The following is a 16405-nucleotide window of genomic DNA, read 5'->3' as shown; positions in this document are numbered from 1 at the left end:
TACGACCGTACCGAAGTCTGATCCCTTTATTTTTGTTGACGAGTCAAGGTTAGTTAATACATCCGCTTATGCGTTTTCTTCCTTTGGGATATGCATAATTGACCACTCTCAAAACTGAGCAAGCAGAGCCTGAACCTTCACTATGTATTTCTGCATGCGTTCCTCTTTGGCTTCGAAGATCCTGTAGACCTGATTTACCACCAGTTGGGAGTCACATTTGATTTCTATGACCTCAGAATCTAGTACCCAGACCAATTCGAGCCCTGAAATCAAAGCTTCATGCTCTGCTTCATTGTTAGTCTGAGGAACCATTCTTATGGCATGCCTTAGGAGTTCTCCTGAAGGCGTGGTTACTATTATGCCAAGCCCGGACCCTTTTACGTTGGAGGCTCTGTTCGTAAATAGGGTCCAAACTCTTGATGCTGATTCCGACACCATCACCGCTTCTTTGGTTTCCAAAGGTAACAATCTCGGACTGAAATCGATCACAAAGTTAGTTAAAACTTGTGACTTAATCGCAGTCCTAGGTTTATATTCTATGTCAAGTTCACTCATTTCGATGACCTATTTGGCCAGCCTACACGAAAGTTTAGGTTTATGAAGGATATTCTACAGGGGAAAGGTGGTCACTACAGTTATCAGGTGACATTGAAAATAAGGCCTCAGCTTCCGAACGGCGACTACGAGGGCTAAGGCCAACTTTTCCAAATGTGGATAACGAGTTTCTGCTCCCGTTAAAATTTTACTAACATAACAAATAGGAGATTGCGTACCTTCGTCCTCATGGACTAAATGGTGCTTACCGCTACCTCCGAGACTGCTAGGTAGATTAACAGTTTTTTGCCTTCCTCTATCTTTGATAATAACGGAGGTCTTGACAAGTACTTTTTTAAATCCCTCAATGCCTCCTGACATTTTGGGGTCCATTCGAAGTTCTTCTTCTTTTTGAGTAACGACAAGAAAATATGGTATTTCTCTGAAGACCGGGAAATCAACTTGCTCAAAGCGGCCAATCTCCCAATGAGCCTTTGCACCTCTTTTAAACGTGATAGCTGGTTCGGGATGTCTTTGATGGCTTTGATTTTATCGGGGTTAACCTTAATACCGCTTTGTGACACCAAGAATCCCAGGAACTTGCCAGAGCTGACCCCGAATGCACACTTCTCAGGGTTAGGCTTCATGTTATGCTTCCTTAGGATGTCAAAAGTTTCTTGCAAGTACGTTCAAAGACTTAACACGCATATCGTCTATATAAACTTCCATGATTTTCCCTATTTGTTTTTCAAATATTTTAATTATGAGCCGCTGGTAAGTGGCTCTGGCATTCTTAGACCGAAGAGCATCACATTATAGCAATATGTGCCAAAATACGTTATGGATGAAGTTTTTTTCTGATCCTCTGGGTTCATTTTAATTTGGTTGTACCCGGAGTAAGTATCGAGAAAACTCATTAACTCATGCCCGGCCGTTGCATCAATCATTCAATCAATGTTCGGCAATAGGAACAAGTCCTTTGGACACACCTTGTTTAAGTCCTTATAGTCTACACGCATGCGAAATGTATTGTTATTATTTGGAACTACTACTACGTTAGCTAGCCAGTCTGGATACTTTATCTCTCAGATTAAATCGATATCAAGAAGGCGAGTTACCTCTTCTTTGACGAATTTGTTTCTGGCCTCGGCAATAAGACATTTTTTCTATCTTATCGGAGGAATGTTGGGATCCATGCTTAGCTTGTGTACGTCCACTTTTGGTGGGATACCTTTCATATCCGTGTGCGACCATGTAAAAGAATCGACGTTAAATTTAAGAAATTTAATAAATCCAGACGTTAGTTCGGGGTGCAGTCCTGTCTCCAAGTGGAATTTCCTCTCCAAGGACTTGTCGAATAATGCGATTTGCTCAAGCTCTTTCGTTGTAAATTTTGTTGCGTCCGTCTCTTTGGGTACCTAGAAATATCTTGGAACCTGATAAGATTCCAACATCTCTTCCCTCTGGTTGACTACGCTTGACTCGGGAGCAGGCCAGGCGCCAATTCGTGTAATTGCTTTGCCGCATACTCTTTCCCTTTGCTATTGGAGACCAAAATTGCATTCATCTCCCTTGCCACCAGTTGGTCACCTCTTATTTGTTTAATTCTCTCGGGAGTTGGGAATTTCAGCAACTGGTGATATGTCGATGGCACAACCTTCATCTCGTGCAAAGAGTCGTCACCATCCACCACCTCAAAAAGAGTCGTCTTCATCACACCTTCGGCATTCGTGGGCAACATGATCTCTCCACGGGTCATCACCCTTTCTAGGTTAAACCCATTGAGGAGTTTTGTGGCCGAAATGATGTTTTCGGCCTCACTTACTCCAATACCCATAATTGTATAAAATTGGCACAACTCCCTGGGTCCAACAGAACACGTTTGATTTTAAAATATAATACATTTAAAGAGATTACCAATGCGTCGTTGTGTGGTAGAAACAATTCATCTGTGTCCTCCTCTGTGAAAGTGATGTCGTCTTAAAACATCTAAATCATACTGACCAAACAAGCAACTCCGGAGCAAATGGAGTGCACCAACATCTTCCTCTGAGTTGATCACCTACTTGGAACGATGGTTCATTGATATAACAGTTGTCCACTTACAATTGTACATTATGAGTTATGGCCATGTTGGCCCATGATAGTTACAAAAGGAATGAATGAGTTACAGAGTGGTTCGCTCGGGCTACTATGGCACCAGATGCCAGCCACGCCTCCGCAGGTTTGGGATGTGACAAGGATGTTCCTTTTCCCTAGTCCCAATTCATGGGAACTTGGGGCAAAATTATGCCGCCCTCTCAGAAGATCCGCAAAAGAGGAGGAAAGTTACTCTCTCGGTCTCTACCGGATGCAATCTATTGTCCCGGTCAGTGGAAATTGCTAACTATCTAAAGCCTTTGGCTTCAGAAAAAGATTGGGAAAAGATACAACCTCTCTCAGGAGAGTGTTTGTTGAACAATGCTATGCGTAACTCTGTAACAGTATATTCTTCGTTTCCTTCGTTATCTCATCTATATTTGATATAGTAGTATTTTGATTTTGACTTTTTTTTTGGTTTTGCATGCCAAATTCCTTACTTCCGAGGGCCTACAAAGGTTGATTCGAGATAAGGAGGGACTTACCTACGAGCGGGATAAACTTTTGGCATAGCGGGACCAAACTACTGCTCGCCCCTCATAACTGGAAGCTTAAGTTGCTGACGCCGTTATGTTGGAGGCTCGATTGCGGAAAAGAGAGCAAGAAGTAAAGACCTTAGCCAAGAGATCGCCCCGTTAAGGGTTCAATTTGAAGAGGCTAGGGCCAAATGGGCTGAAGCCCATAGTGACATTCTTGCTGCATCCGATCGCGAGGCTGCCTCTATCGAAAGATTGAATAATTTGGAAGTGGCCTTAAACTCCAAAGTTAAAGAACTTGCTGCTGTCGGGGCGAAGTATGCCCAATTGGAGGAGAAGCATAAGAGGACCATTGAGCATAATAGAATTTCATCTCTACTTTTCGTGACCTTGATGTCAGCCTTTGATCCGTTAGATTTGCACGGGAGAACCTTTCTACTGGGGTCGGCCACCTTAATGAAGAAATCCATCACCGATCGACTTCCCTCATTGTTGAAAAAACATATGTTTTGTATAGCATGAGGAGAAAAACCTTGGAAGAGGCCAAAGCAAGTGTCATTGAATTTGATGCCAAAATCGCTAAGGCCCGCGAGCTAGAGTTAGCTGCAAAAAGGGGTCTTCCAGCCCTCCCGATCTTATCGATTCTTCTAGTTCCGGTTCTAACTTCTCAGGAACTGAAGAAGAAATGAAAGGTGATGATACCGAAGTCCAAAATGATGAAGGCGAAACTGATGAGCCGGTGGCGGATCCATCCACTTCTCCTCGGGGCTCAAATGTTTCTCTTCCTCTGAGTCCTGGAGATGCAGTAGCTTATTTATTGTTTTCTTTTCTTTCCATACTTTTTGTATTTGTAATGCTTTTGCTGTGAATAGAAGCACTTTTTCACTTAAGTATTGTGCGAATTTTTCTCTTTGCATACTTTTTATTTGTGCAAGTCTCTGTGTAATTTTCGTTTAAGTATTTGCGCAGGTTTGCTTTTTGCTTCTTTTTTAATTTAAGTGTTTGCACAAGTTTTCTTTTTGCGTCTTTTCATGCCAGGCTTTGGGTGTTTTTTTCCCCCGAAGGCATTTGGATTCCAGGCATAAGTTCTTCTAAAATCAGCCCTTTAACGTGAGGGTATTCATAAGAGAGGGCCCTCTTATGTTTACGATGCTCTTGAAGAAGACGTCTCCTATTCATTATGGAACTAGCATTTGAAGTACTTGTTTAACTTTCAAATAACAAAATCAATTCATCGTTCAGACAAGAAACACGATAGAAATAAAAGGACTTCACTTTATTCCTTCCATTTTCAAAAATACATTAGCATTCGTTGTGCTAGAAAGAAATTGTTATTTCTTGTGGCTAATTTGTACAACTTGTTTCTACGGGGCTGGCCGCGCAGTCTCCGGTTCTGATGATATAACTACGTGTTTGGGTTTCCCCCCAGTGTTCGAATGCGAAGAATGCGTGTTTGAACACTGGAGGTTTTACACCTTCGAGAATTCCACTAATGAATTGCTAGATAATCTTCAGTTCGGTAACAAACTTGACTTCCCCTTAGGAATTTATGTTATTGAGTCAAAGATTATCTAACAATGCCCTAGTGACTTGCATTTGTGAATGGTCGGGTAATCTTTGTTCGATAGAAAAATTAACTTCCCGACAGGAACTTTGCTACCGAGCAAAAGACTATCTAACCACTCCGGAGTAGTTCTTCGCTTGTGTGCCTTCTCATTAAAAGGTCTTATTGTTGCTGTTGAAACTTACTTCGCAGTATGCTTTCCATTGTTACCTCGTTAAAAATCTTGCTAGAAAAATCCAATTGGGACAAAAATTGAATGAAGGAAAAAAAAGTGCAGCACATACTTTCAATACTGGGGATGCCATCATCAACAATATCTCTTGAGGTGTGCCACATTCTAGTTGCTTGGCAACTTTTCTCCATCTTGATTCTCCAACTCATATGATCCTTTCCCGGTGACAGCTGAAACCCGGTAGGGTCCTTCCCATGTTTGACCTAGCTTCCCTACATTAAGTTTCCGGGTGTTTTGAGTTACCTTCCTTAAAACCAAGTCTCCCATTTTGAAATAACGGAGGTTGGATCTTCGGTTTTAATATCTTTCCACCCTCTGATTTTGAGATGTCATCCTTATATGCGCAAAGTCCCTGTGTTCATTAAGCAGCTCCAACTTGACTAACATTGCTTCATTATTTGCTTCTTCTTTTGCCTGGAAGTATCTTAAGGTAGGCTCCCCTACTTCCACCGGGATCAGGGCTTCTGCTTCGTACACAAGGGAATAAAGAGTCTCTCCCGTGTTTGATTTGGCCGTTGTTCGGCACACCCATAATACACTGGGCAGCTCCTCGGGCCATTTGCTTTTAGCTACTTCCAATATAATTTGAGATTTTGTATAATTAGTTTGTTTATTGATTCTGCTTGACCATTTGCGCTCAGATGATAGGGAAAAGATGTGATCCTTTTGATTTTCAAGTCTTCAAGGAACTTTGTGACCTTTGCGCCTATAAACTGTGGCCCGTTGTCGCATGCTATCTCTTTTGGTGTCCCAAATCTGTAAATTATGTTCTCACATAAGAAATCTAGCACTTCACGTTCATCGATATTCCGATGAATACCTGTTTCAACCCACTTATAAAAATAGTCAACTAAAATCAAAAGAAACCTTACCTTACCAGGGGCCAGTGGTAGTGGTCCAACGATATCCATTCCCCATTTTATGAATGGCCATGGAGACAAAACATAGTGCAACGGTTCCACTGGTATATGTACCAATAGTGTGTAGCATTGACACTTATCACATTTTTAAACAAAAGCTTTGGCATGTTGTTCCATTCGGGTCAATAGTATCCTGCCCTTACGAATTTTAGTACTAAGGAATCTGTGCCCGATTGATTTCCACAGATCCCTTCGTGGACTTCTCGCATATCATAATTAGCTTCGAAGGCTCCAAAATATTGAGCCAACGAGCCTTGGGAAGATTTCTCGTACAATTGGCCTCCTTTGAAACTATAGCACGTGTACGACGCCAACCCTGCACTACTATTGAGTAGAGAGAGAGGTCGAAGCAGCTTTTACCCGATTAAGGTCGGGATCAATTTCCACAGGGAACTAGAAGTTGGAGTCGGGTGTCTATCTAAAGTGGAAATGTGTATTTGCTCTTAATTGCACTTCTAAACATTTTGGATTTTGATTTACGTCTAATTGTATAGAACTACAATGATCAATTAAACTAAAATAAGCTATGATTAAACTATTGCGAGTTGTTCAAATGGATAAAAGGCACTAGGGTAGTGACTTTCGCCTAGGTGGTCAATTGACGGATACTTGAGTCTAAGGCATGATTGTCACATTTGGGGAGTATGATATAACCACTGCACGATTCTACTCACTCTACACCTCTTGATAATTCGAGTGAGTTTGCCCGAATTGACTTTCTCAAGACCAATTGGGTATGCAAATTTGCACAAACAATCAAGGTTCAAGTCGGGTATTACTATCTCTAGGTTTAACCCTTTAATTGGGGCTATAAATCTCTTGAGTACGCCCCAATTCCTTGTTGGACTAATTTCAGAGGCTTAGGCTCTCTTTCTCAAGAAGAGCCAAAATCAACTAAACACAAACTAGTGTTTGCAACCACTAATTCAATAATCAAACATTAAATTAGTCCAAATATCAAACACCCATGGTCAATCAAGCCCTAAAACACAAGACCCATCAATTACCCACACTACGGTTGAGCCACAACCTTAGCTTATGGGTCTAGCTACTCATAATTAGAGAAGAAAACAAAGAAATATATGAAGAAAACTCATATTAATTAATTGCTAAATTAAACTTGAAGATTCAACGTTGAAATGAAGCTAAAATTACTCAAAATAGCCAAAATATTCGAAGTCACGAGCGCAGCCAATGTACAAAACTATCTGATGACCTAAAAATGGGAAAATAAGCTATTTATACTAAGCTAAAAAATTTGGACAAAAATACCACTGCGGGCTTAGTTCGGACCGCACAAAATCATGTGCGACCGCACTACGGCTCTGAACTTGAATAAACAGCTCTCTGAACTCGGGAAATGCAGACCACACAGAATCAAGTGCGACCGCGATGGCTTCTAGTGTGGTCCGTATGAAATGGAGCGCGGACCGCATTGGGCTTCAATCTTGGAATTGGCAACTCTCTGAACCTTGGCTCTCTAGACCGCACTAAATCGAGTGCGGCCGCATTGATCCCAGTGCAGATCGCACAAAACCTTGTGCAGCCGCATTGCCTTTTTGCCTAAATAGCAGCCTCTTTGAACCTCACTTGTGCGAACCGCACAAAATGGCGTGTGGCCGCACTGGCCCTGTTTTGCCTGAACTTTGTCTTGTCTTGATACTTGTGCAAGTTTCACTCCTTTTTGAGCTGATCTTTGACATCTTGTCACCTTGTTGATCAAACCTACAATCAAGCACAACTTGTGAGCCCTTTTGGGATTATTTTGTACACATTTCTAATCAAAACTTTAGCATGAAGGAGTATAAAAGTGTATCAAAATCCCTAGTTATCAGCACGTTGATTTAGTCTGTAGTCCCCAGGACGCCTTGGGATCTTCAGGAAACTTTCCGTGCTTGAGGTAATCAATGATCTCATTCCTCCAGTCCCAAACCAAATCAGTCGCGTTTACCTCGTAGTAGCTATCTGCATCCACATTCGAGTGTATAAGCTATACGACCGTACCGAAGTCTGATCCCTTTATTTTTGTTGACGAGTCAAGGTTAGTTAATACATCCGCTTATGCGTTTTCTTCCTTTGGGATATGCATAATTGACCACTCTCAAAACTGAGCAAGCAGAGCCTGAACCTTCACTATGTATTTCTGCATGCGTTCCTCTTTGGCTTCGAAGATCCTGTAGACCTGATTTACCACCAGTTGGGAGTCACATTTGATTTCTATGACCTCAGAATCTAGTACCCAGACCAATTCGAGCCCTGAAATCAAAGCTTCATGCTCTGCTTCATTGTTAGTCTGAGGAACCATTCTTATGGCATGCCTTAGGAGTTCTCCTGAAGGCGTGGTTACTATTATGCCAAGCCCGGACCCTTTTACGTTGGAGGCTCTGTTCGTAAATAGGGTCCAAACTCTTGATGCTGATTCCGACACCATCACCGCTTCTTTGGTTTCCAAAGGTAACAATCTCGGACTGAAATCGATCACAAAGTTAGTTAAAACTTGTGACTTAATCGCAGTCCTAGGTTTATATTCTATGTCAAGTTCACTCATTTCGATGACCTATTTGGCCAGCCTACACGAAAGTTTAGGTTTATGAAGGATATTCTACAGGGGAAAGGTGGTCACTACAGTTATCAGGTGACATTGAAAATAAGGCCTCAGCTTCCGAACGGCGACTACGAGGGCTAAGGCCAACTTTTCCAAATGTGGATAACGAGTTTCTGCTCCCGTTAAAATTTTACTAACATAACAAATAGGAGATTGCGTACCTTCGTCCTCATGGACTAAATGGTGCTTACCGCTACCTCCGAGACTGCTAGGTAGATTAACAGTTTTTTGCCTTCCTCTATCTTTGATAATAACGGAGGTCTTGACAAGTACTTTTTTAAATCCCTCAATGCCTCCTGACATTTTGGGGTCCATTCGAAGTTCTTCTTCTTTTTGAGTAACGACAAGAAAATATGGTATTTCTCTGAAGACCGGGAAATCAACTTGCTCAAAGCGGCCAATCTCCCCATGAGCCTTTGCACCTCTTTTAAACGTGATAGCTGGTTCGGGATGTCTTTGATGGCTTTGATTTTATCGGGGTTAACCTTAATACCGCTTTGTGACACCAAGAATCCCAGGAACTTGCCGGAGCTGACCCCGAATGCACACTTCTCAGGGTTAGGCTTCATGTTATACTTCCTTAGGATGTCAAAAGTTTCTTGCAAGTACGTTCAAAGACTTAACACGCATATCGTCTATATAAACTTCCATGATTTTCCCTATTTGTTTTTCAAATATTTTAATTATGAGCCGCTGGTAAGTGGCTCTGGCATTCTTAGACCGAAGAGCATCACATTATAGCAATATGTGCCAAAATACGTTATGGATGAAGTTTTTTTCTGATCCTCTGGGTTCATTTTAATTTGGTTGTACCCGGAGTAAGTATCGAGAAAACTCATTAACTCATGCCCGGCCATTGCATCAATCATTCAATCAATGTTCGGCAATGGGAACAAGTCCTTTGGACACACCTTGTTTAAGTCCTTATAGTCTACACGCATGCGAAATGTATTGTTATTATTTGGAACTACTACTACGTTAGCTAGCCAGTCTGGATACTTTATCTCTCAGATTAAATCGATATCAAGAAGGCGAGTTACCTCTTCTTTGACGAATTTGTTTCTGGCCTCGGCAATAAGACATTTTTTCTATCTTATCGGAGGAATGTTGGGATCCAGGCTTAGCTTGTGTACGTCCACTTTTGGTGGGATACCTTTCATATCCGTGTGCGACCATGTAAAAGAATCGACGTTAAATTTAAGAAATTTAATAAATCCAGACGTTAGTTCGGGGTGCAGTCCTGTCTCCAAGTGGAATTTCCTCTCCAAGGACTTGTCGAATAATGCGATTTGCTCAAGCTCTTTCGTTGTAAATTTTGTTGCGTCCGTTTCTTTGGGTACCTAGAAATATCTTGGAACCTGATAAGATTCCAACATCTCTTCCCTCCGGTTGACTACGCTTGACTCGGGAGCAGGCCAGGCGCCAATTCGTGTAATTGCTTTGCCGCATACTCTTTCCCTTTGCTATTGGAGACCAAAATTGCATTCATCTCCCTTGCCACCAGTTGGTCACCTCTTATTTGTTTAATTTTCTCGGGAGTTGGGAATTTCAGCAACTGGTGATATGTCGATGGCACAACCTTCATCTCGTGCAAAGAGTCGTCACTATCCACCTCCTCAAAAAGAGTCGTCTTCATCACACCTTCGGCATTCGTGGGCAACATGATCTCTCCACGGGTCATCACCCTTGCTAGGTTAAACCCATTGAGGAGTTTTGTGGCCGAAATGATGTTTTCGGCCTCACTTACTCCAATACCCATAATTGTATAAAATTGGCAGAACTCCCTGGGTCCAACAGAACACGTTTGATTTTAAAATATAATACATTTAAAGAGATTACCAATGCGTCGTTGTGTGGTAGAAACAATTCATCTGTGTCCTCCTCTGTGAAAGTGATGTCGTCTTAAAACATCTAAATCATACTGACCAAACAAGCAACTCCGGAGCAAATGGAGTGCACCAACATCTTCCTCTGAGTTGATCACCTACTTGGAGAACTCTCGACCTGTGGACATGAAACACAACGCCTCCAAGCAAAAGGGATGTCAATACGAATAATGTACCGAATATATAAGGCATATAAATAAGTACATAACAGACATGGAAGGAATATAGAGTAAATGACTCAACCTGTAAGTGTTGATAACTCCGTAAATCATTAAATAATTATAGTGTCATGCATATGCGTATCAATGTCATGTTGTCCATAGTACATGTTTCATAACATCATCAGGCCTCTGAGGGCATCCCATCATATCATCTTGGCCACTGTGGGCAAAATCATCAACATATACCAGCTGATCAGGTGGTGTTGCGTATATAACACCGTAACCTTTTCTCATGTCCCCCCAACATATATATATATATATATATATATATATATATATATATATATATATATAACGTCATCTGGTCATGAGTCAATGCATATATATAAATGCATGAAATTCATAAGAAATACGTTAATAAGATTTTTTTCGGAATGCCATAAAAAATTAATATGCCTTTTTGATAAATTTTATCAAATACGTATTTTTCTGAGATCAATGAACAGAAGATATAATAATAATTCACATAGGGAACCCAAGAATATAGATACCCCTAGTATTTCTATGAATAGAACCATTTATGAAAGTTGCGTATTTTGCTCGTTTCATTTGTATCGTATGGATCATGCCAAAAAGAAAGAAGGTATAGCCTTAACATACCTGGAGTAGGGAAAAATCCGTATGATGTTCTTGGAAAAGTTTGCATCGTACTCCTTTAGAACCGCAAAATTTTATGTTGGTATGGTTTTAATAATTCCCGTTGGATTCCTTTTGGTTGCAAGAATTGATACGTTGGATTCCTTTTGCTATGTTCTGGCTTGATGTGTTTGAAGATGAGAATTGAAAAGTGATAAGAATTGAATGTGTAACTTTGATATAGAAAAGGTTGGAAAGTGACGTGAATGTGTAATTAATACATTAAGCTTCTGGTTTGATGTGTTTGAAGATGAGAATTGAAAAGTGATAAGAATTTAATGTCTAACTTTGATATAGAAAAGGTTGGAAGGTGACGTGAATGTGTAATTAACACATTAAGCCACCTAAAGAGAAATGACTAAGAGTCATTTCTTTAGGGCGTGGCTTACCGCCACGTGGGGATGAGGTTTGGAAGGTTTAATCTTTATCCACTTATTAGGTAATTAGGTAGTGTCCCATTACCCGGTAATTAACCAATTACCCGCATAATTAAAAATTGTCTTAAATTACTTAAAATTCTACTTATTTTTAATATACTTTATACATCCTACTATCATGGTCATGTGGTACCTTGTATGGTACTAGTACATAAATATCGAGTATTAACGCTCGGCCCGAATTTTATCCCAATATGCCAAACTTGGACGAAAATTAATTTTCTTTGACTTTCTTCCCCTCTCACCTTCACGAATTTACTCATAACTTGTTTGAAATAGTATAATCCTTATAATCTCCAAATAATCTTTTCCTTGGACTGATGTCAATTACCTTACGACAAATTCAACGTACAATACTACAGGGTGCAACATCATCGTAATTTAATACTGCGAAGCATAACATCATCGTAATATAATACTGTGGGACGTAATATCGACGTAATATTGTGGGGCGTAACATCATTCCCCCTTTGGAACATTTGTCCTCCAATGTTGACTGATGCTTTTATCATTTTCATAACTTATAGCTCTTTTGAATACCTTAATACTCTCCTTGCCATTTAGGTAGTTGTTTTTTGAATAAATCCAAAGGCCAAGGCATTCCCCCCTTTAGGCCTCTTTACCACGCCATGACTTGCGATCGAATTCCTTCCAGTCTCGTAATTGTTGCTACCTTCTATTATGCAGCCTCTACAATGTTGATCTTCTAAGTGTGCCTATGCAACTCTCCTCTCATTTTTCCTTAGCTTTTAGCCAATCTCTAGGCCTTACTTTGTAAACCTATACAAGGCTTAACATGATGCCTCTCTACATATATAGGTGTACTAAAGTTCTTCGCTCGATACATTGTAGAACTTATGAATATTGCTATATCTTATTTCGTAGACCTGGTTATCCATTCGTATGACTTTATTGCATCTACGTAGGTCATACTATACCATAACTCTTACTTCGATTTATTGTTACTGAGGTATGCAACCAACTCCAGGTTACTCTCGTTGCTTATCCTTAAGACTGATGGTCTAATATCATCTCATAATGTTGAATTTTTATCCATCTATTGTTGATTTACCTTAATGTTGATCCATCATCTACAACTGATAACTTGATCTCTTATGTACACCACCGCTAGGGATCGCGTCTCATCGGGGACATATGGAGTAATTAGATTGATCCCCCTACAATACTTTCATAACCGTACTTTGTAGCATCCCAATGTGACTCACTTTATATCGGTATTTTAGTTCCTTACAATTCATGAAATCCTCTTCAAGTCATTACTCACTCGAAGGCTCAAACGTCATCCTTTATCTATCACAATCACACTGTCATTCTACTACCAGAGCAGCATTCCATCTCTTCTAAATGCTACTAGTCTTAGACACCTTTGAGTTCATTCAGGCTATATTGAGCTTTCTATAACTTAGAGGAACCATCAACTCCTTTATTTTCATAGGCTTAATCCCAAGGACTTATCCATTTTTGTCACCTTCTCACTTGGCCTTTTCTTGTCCTTACTCCTATCTTTCTAAAACCTTGTCGTTCTATCATACTTTAGATTGCGACCGATTTTCTTATGCTTTTCTGGAACATCAAGCGAGACATCACATCATCTATAACTCTTCTTTTCCTCTTTAATTAGACCTTTCGGTACTTAGAAACCATAGGCAGGAAGGTATGCCACTGACGGCGCTGCTATCATTCTTGAATACTATCGCTTCTAGCCTTTTATCTGCAGTATGGACTATTTAGTACCTCCTGCATTTGAGTATCTCGTACAATGTTCACCTGTACTTTACTTATCTTATAATCTTGCATCACGTCTTTTATCTCTCTCATGACCTCCCTTCCACATAGGTATAATTTACATCCACAACCTGAAGCTCTATTATAATACTTACACCACCTCTGGTGCATACACGATCTGGTGGTAGCTCCATACTGACTTTTTATGAGGCTGGTACTCTTCTAACTGGCTTTATCGTAGCCATTATAGAATATAATTGTTATGCTATCTCTCTTGCACCTCTAATATTAAGAGTGATTCTGCTATGTTCTCAATCATGATTCATATATCTTCTGGGTCCAATAATCTACTTTGTTGATGTAACTCTTTAGTTTCCTCCTTCTTCTGATCGGCCTTTATGTCGGCTTAAGTTATCTTCCAATATGCGGCTCATGGTATTAGTTATTACTTTAGCCCTTCATGGACGCTATGGAATATCCATGATACAATCTTCTAACAATTTATTCCTTTATCTATGACCTGGGCTCAGTTCTTTCTTTTAACTTGTACCGAAAGCTTCCACGACTATATGATTGTCAACATATATGCTGCATGGATAAAACTCCAAACTCTTAATTGTGTTCATAACATAACCAACTCTGGTTCATTGATCGAATAATTCCTTTCATTCTATCTTAGATTTATTTAAACATAACGCTATTACTTTTCCCAGTCTTTCTGCCCCCTTGTTGCATTCATACTTAGCTTATCTTAGTACCCACACATGTTGGAATTCCATACAACTCATATGATCTCGAATCTCGCTTCCGATTTTACCCCCGGTTCATTAGCTCCGGTAGGTGCCACTTCCTTATGAAGTGCATACAATGTTGTTTTGAGACTGTTGTTATAAGATTGTTTACTCTTTAGGTCACTAAGTTTAGGTTGAAGACTTCTTTCTTATTTTCCTTAGCTAGTCTTTCATTGTAGTACTTAGGGAGGACCCTCTAACTCTTGTAAAGCTGCGAGCTTATTACATCATATACTCGACAAATTTTTTGATGTCCTTCCTCACCTATAATTATCCGTAGTTACTTACCTCCATGCCCTTGTGCTTATAGGGTTGCCTCTGAACTGATATTTTGACTATCATTCGAGTGACATTCTCTTTTATTTCCATAATACTCATACGGTACCTTTTTAACTTCCCCAACTCTTATATGTATATATCTCAAGTATTACAATGTCATAACTGCGAGACTGAATTCCCTATGTTGGGGTTCCCTATGTTTATCTTGCATTGATCTATTGATTCGTCTTTATCCTCTTGTCTAGCCATAACTAGGCTCTACCTGAATCATCTACTAACTACTCATCGGCCCATTCTTATATCCATATTACGCGTAATCTCTCTTGGGTTATTTCATTTGTCTAACTTACCTCTTGCACTAACTCCTTATTTACCAATAACCTTCCAGGGAGGAACCCTTACTTCCTTTTTTGACGTTGTGCTTACATATTATTCTAGAATCATAGTATATCTGTAAGATTCGGATAAGTGCAATCTCATTCCTTTCTCATTCTTATCGCACTCTTCCTTTACCATTCCATAGTTACTAGAACAACTTAATTCTGTCTTAATGCCACATCACTCCATATTCCCCCCTTTAGGGGAGTACTAAGATTTAGTGCTATGATGATCTACATATAGATATTTTACGTTTTCATCTCTGGCGTCTTTTCACATCGTCGATGACCCTTACTCGCCTTGCGATAATCCTTATGTACCAAGGATAACAAAACTCCTCACTCGCGAGGGTGACACTTAATGTAACTGGTATATACAGTCCCTTAAGCTTACTTTGCTCACATTATTTGCTTTAGGGAAGCATCTTCCTGAATGACCATTCTTTAAATTTCTCCTGAATCTTCTTCTGTTGTCCATTCTACTATCGCCAGAACAAAATATGAAATTCTCATGATGCCGACTATTATCAAATCACTCAGTCCCTAATTCATGTTTAGTTTATCTTATTCACTAATCCATACTGGTTTCTATTACTCAGGGGTTTAACTTTTCCTTTTGTTAATCACGTTAGAGTCGCGAACTTATTTCTCAAAATGAGGATGTGACAATATGGTCTATACTCTCTTGTTGTCTTAAGGCCCATCACCTCCCGTCTCTTTCTTCATTTGACTATAGATTCTGTAACACTCTACTATTGCCATCCATGTATCACATCTCACTCATAATGCTTCATTATCCCTCTTCATACTTCCCTGCTAATATTTCTATTTATCATATTATCCTGAAACTTTTAACAAGACATTCTTTCGCTTTTTACCTTCCCTTGCTCCATCTACTGGCTCTTCGGGCTGCCTAACATTCTCCCTCTATTAGGGACGGGAGTCATACTAAGGTAATATTTATCCATTCAAGGTTTCCAGTTCCTATCTTTGTAGTACTCATATCTAACTGTACTATTTTAGTATGCACCATCTGGGTGTCTTACAAGGAGATCTATTAGCACATTTGCAATATCCTTCGGAAATATCAACTAACACAAACAATTCATCAACCATTTTGGCTCACTCTAACCCCGGCCGGATCGTGATATTATGTCCATCTCTTAAACCATATTTGTTAGCTCCCATATATAACTCAGATCGGGGTGGCCAATTATACATACCCCTATTATTGTTGAAGGTAACTCAAAATGCTTATATCTCTCTTCCTGAATGGTAAATAAGGATAATCTTTATTAACTGGGTACCTCGTACCCTTTTTCACCGTACTTCTTTTACTTGCTGCAACTCGTGTCTAACTTTTATTCAGTTATTCCTTTTACCGTAAGACTGGATAAGTATTCTTTCCTAAAAGCTCCTTATCAAGAACCATACACCTTTTAGTACATACATGATCTGTTGAAGACTTATCATAAGCAAGATGCAAAAATTGAGTTCCTCTAACTCAACACTCTCACAGCTATATCTCTTATTGATCGTCTTTCTGAATGTAGGCATCGTCT

Source organism: Nicotiana sylvestris, chromosome 3 (assembly GCF_000393655.2).
Source record: "Nicotiana sylvestris chromosome 3, ASM39365v2, whole genome shotgun sequence".
In the NCBI taxonomy this organism is placed as follows: domain Eukaryota; kingdom Viridiplantae; phylum Streptophyta; class Magnoliopsida; order Solanales; family Solanaceae; genus Nicotiana; species Nicotiana sylvestris.
This window is presented reverse-complemented; position numbering follows the sequence as displayed.